This window comes from Marmota monax, unplaced genomic scaffold (assembly GCF_021218885.2).
Source record: "Marmota monax isolate L192 unplaced genomic scaffold, Marmota_monax_Labrador192_F-V1.1 WCK01_AAM20220418_F8-fsc00106, whole genome shotgun sequence".
NCBI lineage: Eukaryota > Metazoa > Chordata > Mammalia > Rodentia > Sciuridae > Marmota > Marmota monax.
Window position 1 is genome coordinate 5,368,614 of NW_026695218.1, and position 12,123 is coordinate 5,380,736.

The 12,123-nt window shown below is 40.4% G+C and overlaps 1 pseudogene; it reads left to right on the forward strand.

The window, feature by feature from the left end:
- The first annotated feature begins 5,353 nt into the window (after window positions 1–5,353).
- Window positions 5,354–5,919, forward strand: LOC124084834 (mediator of RNA polymerase II transcription subunit 28-like; annotated as a pseudogene).
- Window positions 5,920–12,123: the final 6,204 nt, after the last annotated feature.

Sequence of the window (12,123 nt, forward strand, 5' to 3'; positions counted from 1 at the left end):
TTTGATCTTTACATATCCCTAAGGAGGAAGGTGCTATTATTATTCATCTGTTTATCTGCAAAGTCTCACTATACTCCTTAATTAATCTCTGCATAAGAATTTCTTTTGCAGTTTACTGCCAGGAAAAGTTTGATTCTTTGGGGAGGCTGGTAAACTTCCTTTTTCCCGATTTTAAGTTATATAATGCTGCCTGCTTGCCTTTCATCTGTGGATTCCAGGAATTGCACAGTGGAATTTGGATCTGACACATGATTGGTGTCATCATCAGTACACTAATTTCCACTTATTTGTTCTTGTTCTTTCCAAGTCCATCTTATTTGTTCTATTGCATTTATCCTTGCTACTGATTGCTTTAGAATGTTTTGGAAAGAGGAAAAGTAGAAGTACATTTAATTAAACAACAACAACAACAAAAAAAAAAAACCTGAGTTTATCCTAGGAACTCTATACCTGAGCAATTGGTGAAGGAAAGCAAAAATACAGCCCCACCACTTGCAGCAAGTTTGAAACTATTCAGGAAGCAAACTATCTGTTCCTGCAGCTTTTAAAGAGAATGGAGTTGGAGACCCTTGAAATCCATGAAAAAGCTTTGGGCCAGAGCACCAGAGGTCTTTGAAGGGAGTGGAATTATAAAATGCATCTCTATTATGTGCCTCTTTCTGTAATTTGAATATAATATTTAAAGGAAATATTTTACTTACTAAATAATTTGAGCCTGGCATGCACATGTTACTAAGGGTCAAGGTGACAAAGAACTACAAAACTATTCCACTGTTTCATTTGGCAACTGTGTACAGCTACCTATAAAAGTCAACATATAATACACGAAAATTTAAATACGTTCAGAATGAACAAGATATACCACAACCCTTTTGCTTAGAAGGAATTTGGTATTGTCAGTTGCTTCAAGTGATGGGTCTATGAACACCAGGTTATTTCCCTAGAGCTGCTATGGTGACTATAGAAACTCCCGAAATTCCTTGGGAATTCCTTGGCTTAAAGTTTAACAGCAAATAGCACTTACTATTTGTTATTTAATGCTAAAAACACAAAGTAATGAGAGAGGAAGAGAGAGAAATCTGCTGCACTTCTTTCTAGGTCTCCCATGAGAGTTTTCTTAGCCATTCGTTCTATATTTCTGTGCAGACCTACTAAAATTGTGGGTGATAGCAATTCTGTTAGCACTTTAATGGCTACAACTATTTTCAGTAATAGTGCTTACAATCTGGATTTGATGGCTCAGGATCTCATGCTTTACTACAGTTCCAAAAGATTTGTGATTCTTTCCCTGAAAGTTCAAATGATCAGGCTGATTCATACATTTGTGATATTTTTTAAACACTCAGTTAATTAAATTTACTTCCTCTTAATCCTCTGTACTTAAAATGCTTAATTGGGATCTGAGAATGTATACCTGGTTTAAAGAATTACTTATACAACAAAATACTCTATCTTTTCTCTTTATCCTTTCTTTTTTTCCTCTCCCTTATAGCAAAAACCACACCTACAGTCTTTGAGTGAAGAGATGCCGTAAATGTCTGCATCCAGAAAAAGCTACCAAGTCTCTATTCATCACACCTTTGCTCCCTGGATCGATACTTCTCTTTTTTCTTTTTTTCTTTTTTTTTCATTTTGTTCCAAGGATTGAACCCTGCAGTGCTTAACCCTTGAGCCAAACCCCCCAGCCTGTCTTTTTTTTTTTTTTTTTTTGAGACAGGGTCTTGCTAAGTTGCTTAGAGCCTTAGTAAATTGTTGAAGTTGGCTTTGAACTTGAGATCCACCTGTGTTGAGAGCCACAGCCGAAGGGGCCCCAGCAAACTTCCAGCTGCCAGCAAACTTCCAGCAGCTGGCTGATGATTGGCTCACAGCGGCCCCAGCAACATCTAGCTGATTGGCTCCTCTGCGGTGATGCTCATTGGGCTGTTTCCCTGCCCTTTCAGACCACGGAGCTGCTCCTTGGGAGACTTTTTTGGCTCCGCCCACATGACCCAGCCAATCGGCCTCAAGAGCAGGAGGATTGTGGGAGGTGGAGAGAGGCTTGTGTGGGAGAGAGAGGCTTGTGGGAAGCCAGTGGTGGCAGTTGGGGCTCTGAGGGTTTTTCCTGAGAGGCTGTTTTGTTTGGCGTGTGTGGTTCTAAAAATAAAGTTAGTTTCTTTTGACAAGTGGCTCCTGATTGTGCCCAGCCAGACTGCGGCACACCTGCCTCAGTCTCTTGAGGCACTGGAATACATGTGTGTGCAGAGCCCAGCAATACTTCTCAACATGAATGCATATGTGAATCACCTGGGCATCTTATTAAACTGCATCATCCGATTCAGTAGATCTGGGGTGGGGCATGAGAGCTGCATTTCTAAAGCACACAGTGAGGCTAATGATGCCAGTCCACAGACCCCACCTGGAGAAGGGAAGAGTTCAGAGATGTAGAGCACTTCACCACATATGTAATTGTAAATTGTGTAGAAGCCACATTAAAAACTAAAAAAAAAAAAAAAAAAAAAAACATTAAAAACTAAAGGCCCTGTAATCCCAGGGGCTCAAGAGGCTGAGGCAGGAGGATTGCAAGTTTGAAGCCAGCCTCAGCGAAAGTGAGGTGTTAAGCAACTCAGTGAGACCCTGCCTCTAAATAAAATACAAAATAGGGCTGGGGGTGTGGCTCAATGGCCCAGTGCCCCTGAGTTCAGTCCCTGGTACAAAAACTAAAAAGAAACAGGTGGAAATATTTTAAAGATGTATTTTATTTAACACATTTAGTATCATTTCAACATATAATCAATATGAAATTATTAAGGAGATATTTTAAATTCTTTTTTCACTCTAAGTCTTTGAAATCTGGTATACATAATTTACAACACATCTTGAATTACGCTAATAATTCAACTGGAATTACAAGTCCTCTGTAGCTACATATCACTTGTAACTGCTGTATTGAATTGTGCAGGGTTAGAATGTCTCACTGTTTTCTCAAAGAAATTCTGTCAGGTATCTCTTGTATATTATAAAAACATGTGTCAGACCATGAGATCAACTCAGATGACTATCTTTAGGGTAACGGCCTCCTTTGCTCTCAAACTGACAGTTTCATTTTGGAAGGTGAGTTACTCAAACCAAGACAGTCTCCTCGGGTGGCAAGAGCCTCTTCCTCTGTGCTGTCTCCTTGCTTTGCACATTTCCTGGCTACAAGTTAGATGAAGCCCACAAATGAGAAATGGCACCGAAAATTTGAGACCCGAAAGAAGTTCAGGAGGCTGGATCACAATGTGTGAAATAAGCCATGAAGTAAGCAGAGACCAGGTAGTGCATGACCTAGAAGTCTTCACTTGGGAGTTTGCATTCTCTCCCAAAAGCCATGGGGACCCACTCACGGATTTTAAACAGGGAAACATGGTATGATAGGGTTTTCATTTTAAGAAAATTTTTTAGCAACAAAGGAGACAATTTCTAGAGAAAGATAAGACTGAAGGCAAGGAGATTAGTTAGAAAACTTTTGCAGAACCCGGGGAAAAAGCTGATAATAGACTGAATTAGGATACTATCTCTGGGGCTGAAATAAAAAGAGTAGAGGATTTTATTTATACTTTAGTATACTACAGTATAGACTGTAGTTAGAGAAAGATGGTGAGGGAAGACTCAGGAATGATGGTCAGGCATAGCAGGCAGGGTCCCAAGAGGAAACTCATATTAGGAGAACCAGAGGAGGACTTACAAAGGCACTGTTGACAAAGTGTGAGCTGGGTGTAGGGAAGCCCCAGGGACTATGCAAATTCCCAGAGGGGTTGCTGATAACAACCTCCATCCCTGATGGCCCCAGAGAAAAGAGCAGTTACTGTACCCCAAAGATGAGGGTTATATGACAAGGGCTTCCATCAGAGGAGCGGGGACCTCTGGTTAAAACACAGCCAGACGGTGAACCAGCAGGTGAGGTACAGGACACTGAGTCTGCACTCTCTTCCCTCCTCTCCTTTCTTTCCAGTGCTCCCCATTGACTGACCTCGCTCAGAAGATGAAAAGCAAGGGAGCCCTTTGGTATCTGTTTCCATACAGGTCCCTGCACCCATGAGAGGATGGAGAAAGAATTGATAAAGGAAGGTACCTGGAAAACCACATTTCTAGGTTAGGTGGCTGCACAGAGCCATTTGTTGGGAACACTAGAAGACCTGGTGTGGATGACAGAAGGTCATGATGTGTGCTCAGACCCACATCAGCCCCTAGAATCTCTTTCAACTTCATGTGAGCTAACAGCAACCCCCCATCCTGAAGTCTCCCGTTAAGATTAAAAAAAAAAAAAGAAAAGAAAAGAAAAATGAAAGGAGGGAGGGAGGGACAGAAGGAGGGCCATCACTATGAACTTTTGGTAGCTCCTCAGGGTCTCACTGTTTCCTTTCTACCTCTACAATCCATTCTCATCACAGTCCAGCAAATATAAATCAGGTGAGGCTATAATTGTCCTGCTTGAAAGCCTTCAGGGGTTTCCCACTGTGCTCAGGATAAAATTGAAAACCTACAATCCACAAGGTGTTGTAGAAGCTGACCCATCCTTGTCTCTGTCAAACCTGGCACCCACTCCCTATTCTCCAACTCCACCTTTCTACCACACAGATGCTCTTGTCCAGATCTCCATCAGTGGGCAGCTGTGTCAGCTTTCCAGACCCTACAAAATAGAAGACCCACCTGCCCTGGCTTCTCCAACGCTTATAATGACATGAAATTTGACTGTCCTCTTTCACTAGAAAAAAAGTTCTAGTTTATATAGAGTTCTCTTACCTGAATTTTTATTGCTGTTATCCTCCCAGCTAGAAAAATACCTGGCTAGAACTCAATAATATATGATCAATTGACCACAGGTTGAATACAAAATGCCAATCATTTCAGAGGAGGCAGGTGGGTCCTAGTTCCAGCTGAAACTTGTGCAACTAAGACTTGAGCTTGGGCGCAGGATGCTGAGATGCCAGGATACCACAAAGATGCAGGACCATCTGTGCCAACTGTCCCCAAAGGCTGAACATGATCTGCACTTGAGGTCTTCATATACTTGAACATGTACCTGTGAAAATTTAAATAAAGGAGAATATATAAGATGCTACCTTTCACGCACATCAACAATACCCTCATGTAAGAGGGAATACATTAATAGTCCCGTGTTGTCCTCCCTACTCTGAAGTCGTACATGTATGTTACATGTAATGAACATGTGTGTACATATTAGCTGTGTATGCAAAAAGTATTTACTATTTCTTACCTATTTCTACATTTAAATATAGACACATACTTTATACATACACATATATATCTCTATAGATATATATACATAAATTACTTAAATACATATTTCCCCCTACTTCTATACATAAATAGTATGGTTTTTTACATAAAAGGAAATGGACTGATTCCAGACGTGTTGGCTATGCTGGGCACTATGTTCTCCTGGTAGCCTCCAGAGCCCCCACCACCCCAGCCAGCATTCCCAGGCCAGGCCTTGCTTCTTCAGGCAGTGCCTGGCACTCTGAGAACTTCTAACAGCACCTTGGTGGATGAGTTGGAGTCATCATTTGAGGCTTGCTTTGCTTCTCTCATGAGTCAGAATTATGTCAATAGCATTGATCAGGAAGAAATTCAAACTAGTGTTGATCAGTGTTTTCAAAAGTTCCTGGATACTGCAAGACAGAATTTTTTTCCCTACAAAAAAAATATTTCAATTGTCTGTCCAGAGACCAGAGCAAGTGATCAAAAAGGACGTCTCAGAACTAAGGAATGAACTGCACTGGAAAGATGCGCTGGTGCAGAAGCACCAAACAGAGCTGAAGCATGGGCAGTAGGTGCTGGAGGACATCAAGGTGCAGCATAAAAGCCCACGAAGTCCCTCAGGGCTCCCTGACCTACCTGGAGCAGGCATCTGCCGATGTCCCTGTGCCTCTGAAGTAGACCTGAGAAGGGTCTGGCCCACAAGGTAGCTCTCTGCAGACAGTTTCGCCAATCGTCTTTCTGTGAGGACATTGCATTTTAGAAGAACCATTTGCCAGAGAATGAGTTAATTTCTTGAGTACTTTATAAAATGCCAAGGCTGGTAAATGAAGTGAGGGGTTTTTGGTTTGACTTGTTTTATTTGTCTGAAGCAAAGTTTAGACTATTCATTTGATGATGCAGATTCTTTCTTGTTTTTTTTTGTTTTTTTTTTTTTTGCTTGTTTTTAATTTTTTTTATTTTGTACGTAAAATAGATAGTGTAGTGCAGGTGACCTGCAGAGTGATTCTCTACTACTTCACCTCCACAGAGAGCAGGGGGAGCATCCATTGGTAAAGGTATTTTGCCATCTTGTTGGAGGAGGTTTTCCTTCCTGTGTTTTATGCGTCTCTTGTTAGATTACATCCCTTCGCCTAGTACAAACATTCCATTGTCTTCTGAAGAGTCAGTAGGTCTGTGGCTCAGTGTCTTGGTTCGTTTTGTCCTCTCCAGCCCTGCAGATCCCTCCCCACACACTCCTGGATATCCTCTTGCTGGTAGCAGGCCCGCCCTGGCCCCTGGGGACTCAACCCCCAGTTCTTTGTTATGCATGTCAATGTGGCCAGCTCACAAGGCCGTGACTCGGGCTTGCGGTTCCCTGTTTATCTGCCTAGAGCATATGTGTCTCTCGGGAACATCTTGACCTGTTCGAGCCTCCTGATAGGGTATGGTGACATGACGGTAACCCAAGGACGTAGTTATTACTCTTCCCTCCTCACTTTTGAGTGATTTCCCGCAGCTGTTAAAAAGATATATAAGGGGAACAAATTTGGCAATAAAGCGCGCACACGCTCCCTCCTGGATGAAGAACCTTGGTGTCCTGTGTATTTTTAACCCCGCCGTCCCTCGCCGGACTCGGCTCCATTAGCCGGACACGGCATCCTCTCATGTTCCTGGTCTGGCCTGGATGCCACCTGCTCCATGAAGCCTCCACTCCATTCCAGGGCACAGGTCTTTTTATTCCTTCTGCTGTCCTTGCTAGCTTCTCCCTGGTGGGTTAGTGAATGGTATCTGTTTCTGTGCCCTTGCTGCAATTGCACATCCATAGGAAGGAGGCATGACTCCCCTTGAATATACAGGAATATGTATTATACACACACACACACACACAGGTGTTGATCAGTGCTGGAGGTGATGCTTGGTACTCACCTGGTATATGATACTTTTTTACTCATTTTCTTTGTGTGCTGTGTGGATGATATTTGGCTGTGAACCTGTGACCTCTGATGACCAGCCTGAAGTCAGCAGATCTATTAGAACGGATAGGTCAAACCTTTTCAGTTATTTTTTCATATATCATAAGGGTTTTAACCTGGTGATCTCACACTAATTAGAAGCTCTGATTGGCAGCTTTGGGTTTCTTGATTAAAAACCTAAATAAACCAATTAAGACTGGGGCAGTCTTTCAATGATAAAGGTGATTTTGGTGAAAAGATTGAAAACTGTTTTACTTGGTGCTTAGTGAAAATGTTTTGAATGAGTGTATATACAAGTTATTTGTCATTTCTTTATATTTATTCAAAAGTTATTTGACAAATAAATAACAATCTTTCAAAAAAAATCTATATCAAAATTTTGTTCTTTGCTTCATTTACCTAATAATGTCGGAAAGCTCATCAGTACACATTTATCTATCACTTTTTAATTGCTGCATAACAGTGAGGATCCATAAATTATTTAATAATCCCCCCATTGATAACTATGTAACTATTTCCTTGTGCATGCGTGTGTTTAATTCTCTAAGAAATGTAACAGTGGAATTGCTGGTCTGAAAATTATATATATTTAAACTTCTATAGAAAATGCCTTTGCTCTTCTTCTCAAAAGTTTATTCTATTTATTTTCTTGCCAAGAATATAGAAGTTGCTATTTCTCTCATGTCTTGTGAACTACGTGTATTATCAATCTTTTAAAAATACTTACCTGTTACTTGTTTTGTTTGTTAACTTGGGTAGTCACTATATTCAGAGATTTGGTCAAATGACAGTGTATATGTAGATGTTGTTGAGAAGATGCTTTTAAAATGAGACAAATATTTAAATCAGTAGATTTTGAATAAAGCACACAGTAATGAGTTGAAGACTTTAAAAGACTTCCCAAAGAGGGAATTCCACCTCCAAGCTGTCTTCGCATTTCAGCTGTAGCATTAACTCTTCCCTGGGTCCAGACTGCAAGCCTGACCTGCAGATTTTGGATTAGCCAGATACACCCAACTATGTGAATAATTGTATTTTAAATACTTAAATAAACACACAAACACACACACACATGCATACATACACACAAGCAAACTTTCTGGAGAATCTTAATACACTTATTCAGTAAGAAATTGCCTCTTGGCTTAGTTTCAGTTTGCAATTTTCTGATTATGGTTGAAGTTCAAAATTGTGTGTGTGTGAGTGTGTGTGTATGGGGTGAAGTTCAAAATTGTGTGTGTGTGTGTTGTTGTTGTTGTTGCTTTACCCTATGTCTTTCTCAGATTTTCCATCAATAACCATTGCCCATTTTCTACAGGGCATTTTGACTTTGTCTGGAGGGGTTCTTTCTAAATTTGTGTTTTGATTCTTTCTTTTATAAGCTGTGCATATCCCATATGATCTGTCTTCTGTGGTTAATGTAGTGAACATCTCAGCCTCTAAGCTGGGATGCCATCCAGAGGCCTTTTGGGAGGACAGCCCTTTCCTCTCTACCCATCTGCAGTTTTCTCTGTGCTGGTTTCTCCATCATTCCACCAAATCTATTTTCTATCTTTTCAAAACCCTCAATATTTGTAATTTAGAATGCCTTTGTAAATGTATGCTGCTTCTGATACCTTGTCAAAACAGGGCAAAGGTTTTCAAAGTCTCCAGGACCCAGCTGGTTATATTTTTTTTTAAAATCCATTCAGATACAGCAATAGAACCAAAACCACATAATTATCCCTAAGTTGCCTGTAAAGGACAATCAGAACAAAGTAGTGTGCTCTTTTTAAAAGGCTAATAAATGCCTGGTAAGTGGGACACTGTGCAAAGAGGACTGCAGGAATGTGCTTTTGGAAATCTGAAAGTTCACCATAGAGAAGTGGTACTATAATCACTGGAGGAGTTAAAATAGCATACAATTATGCACACAATGAAAACTACTTTTTTCCTTTGTATATAGAGTTCTGTGTGATTTTCATGCAACTGCAAGTGCTACATTTAATTGAAAAAATACTATGTTTTGTGTTATGTGTAATTTACAAATAAGAAGTAGACATTCAGGAAGCCAGAGATACTCCCTTTCTTTACGACAACTTTCTTTTTTTTTTTTTTTAAATTTTTTATTGTTGGCTGTTCAAAACATTACATAGTTCTTGATATATCATATTTCACAATTTGATTCAAGTGGGTTATGAGCTCCCATTTTTACCCCATATACAGATAGCAGAATCACATCAGTTACACATCCATTGATTTACATATTGCCATACTAGTGTCTGTTGTGTTCTGCTGCCTTTCCTATCCTCTACTATCCCCCCTCCCATCCCCTCCCCTCCCCTCCCCTCTTCTCTCTCTGCTCCCTCTACTGACATTCGTTTGTCCCCCTTATATTATTTTTCCCCTTCCCCTCACTTCCTCTTGTATGTACTTTTGTATAACTCTGAGGGTCTCCTTCCATTTCCATGCATTTTCCCTTCTCTCTCCCTTTCCCTCCCACCTCTCATCCCTGTTTAATGTTAATCTTCTTCTCATGCTCTTCGACCCTACTCTGTTCTTAGTTACTCTCCTTATATCAAAGAAGACATTTGGCATTTGTTTTTTAGGGATTGGCTAGCTTCACTTAGCATAATCTGCTCTAATGCCATCCATTTCCCTGCAAATTCTATGATTTTGTCATTTTTTAATGCAGAGTAATACTCCATTGTGTATAAATGCCACATTTTTTTTATCCATTCATCCATTGAAGGGCATCTAGGTTGGTTCCACAGTCTAGCTATTGTGAATTGTGCTGCTATGAACATCGATGTAGCAGTGTCCCTGTAGCATGCTCTTTTTAGGTCTTTAGGGAATAGACCGAGAAGGGGAATAGCTGGGTCAAATGGTGGCTCCATTCCCAGCTTTCCAAGAAATCTCCATACTGCTTTCCAAATTGGCTGCACCAATTTGCAGTCCCACCAGCAATGTACAAGTGTACCCTTTTCCCCACATCCTCGCCAGCACTTGTTGTTGTTTGACTTCATGATGGCTGCCAATCTAACTGGAGTGAGATGGTATCTTAGGGTGGTTTTGATTTGCATTTCTCTGACTGCTAGTGATGGTGAGCATTTTTTCATGTACTTGTTGATTGATTGTATGTCCTCCTCTGAGAAGTGTCTGTTCAGGTCCTTGGCCCATTTGTTGATTGGGTTGTTTGTTCTCTTATTGTCTAATTTTTTGAGTTCTTTGTATACTCTGGATATTAGGGCTCTATCTGAAGTGTGAGGAGTAAAGATTTGTTCCCAGGATGTAGGCTCTCTATTTACCTCTTTTATTGTATCTTTTGCTGAGAAAAAACTTTTTAGTTTGAGTAAGTCCCATTTGTTGATTCTAGTTATTAACTTTTGTGCTATGGGTGTCCTATTGAGGAATTTGGAGCCCGACCCCACCGACTGTAGATCGGAGCCAACTTTTTCTTCTATCAGACGGCGTGTCTCTGATTTGATATCAAGCTCCTTGATCCATTTTGAATTAACTTTTGTGCATGGTGAGAGAAAGGGATTCAGTTTCATTTTGTTGCATATGGATTTCCAGTTTTCCCAGCACCATTTGTTGAAGATGCTATCCTTCCTCCATTGCATGCTTTTAGCCCCTTTATCAAATATAAGGTAGTTGTAGTTTTGTGGATTGGTTTCTGTGTCCTCTATTCTGTACCATTGGTCCACCCGCCTGTTTTGGTACCAGTACCATGCTGTTTTTGTTACTATTGCTCTGTAGTATAGTTTGAAGTCTGGTATCGCTATACCGCCTGATTCACACTTCCTGCTTAGCATTGTTTTTGCTATTCTGGGTCTTTTGTTTTTCCATATGAATTTCATGATTGCTTTCTCTATTTCTACAAGAAATGCTGTTGGGATTTTGATTGGCATTGCATTAAACCTATAGAGAACTTTTGGTAATATCGCCATTTTGATGATGTTAGTTCTGCCTATCCATGAACAGGGTATATTTTTCCATCTTCTAAGATCTTCTTCTATTTCTCTCTTTAGGGTTCTGTAGTTTTCATTGTATGAGTCTTTCACCTCTTTTGTTAGGTTGATTCCCAAGTATTTTATTTTTTTTGAAGATATTGTGAATGGAGTGGTTGTCCTCATTTCCATTTCAGAGGATTTGTCGCTGATATACAGGAATGCCTTTGATTTATGCGTGTTGATTTTATATCCTGCCACTTTGCTGAATTCATTTATTAGCTCTAATAGTTTCTTTGTAGACCCTTTTGGGTCTGCTAGGTATAGAATCATGTCATCTGCAAATAGTGATAATTTAAGTTCTTCTTTTCCTATTTTGATGCCTTTAATTTCTTTCATCTGTCTAATTGCTCTGGCCAGTGTTTCGAGAACTATGTTGAACAGAAGTGGTTGCTAGCATCATTCTGAATGGAGAAAAATTGAAGGCATTCCCTCTAAAATCTGGAATAACAACTTTCATAGAACAATTGGGAAAACCATTCATAGATCCTGAGGGACAGGCAGCAAGTTTCCTAACTCCCTTGGCATAGGGAACATAAAATTTATGGGTGAGAGCAGAAACACACATGGGATTTGCCTCCCAAGATAGAAACACAGGGCCAATTCCACTTCCTTCATTTCCTAACAATCCAGGTACTTAGAACTCTAGCATGAGTTAGATTGGGACATATTTGCCTGTCCCAATCCCAATCCAGCTAGCTCTTCTCCATTTTCCTTTGGAGAAATCTTGGGGTAACCACTGGGAACAGTGTCCTGCCTTCCTTTGACCCAGGAAGAAGATAGGAACATAACCCAAGTAGGCCCCAGGACACAATTTGCAATAAGAAATGAAAATTCAAGGACCCTATTTTAACAATAAGAATTTCAAGATGGCAACATTGGCACATTAAACCACACAGGAGCCCTTTGAAGCATGTTTGCATGCCTGTGAAGCCAGCCCT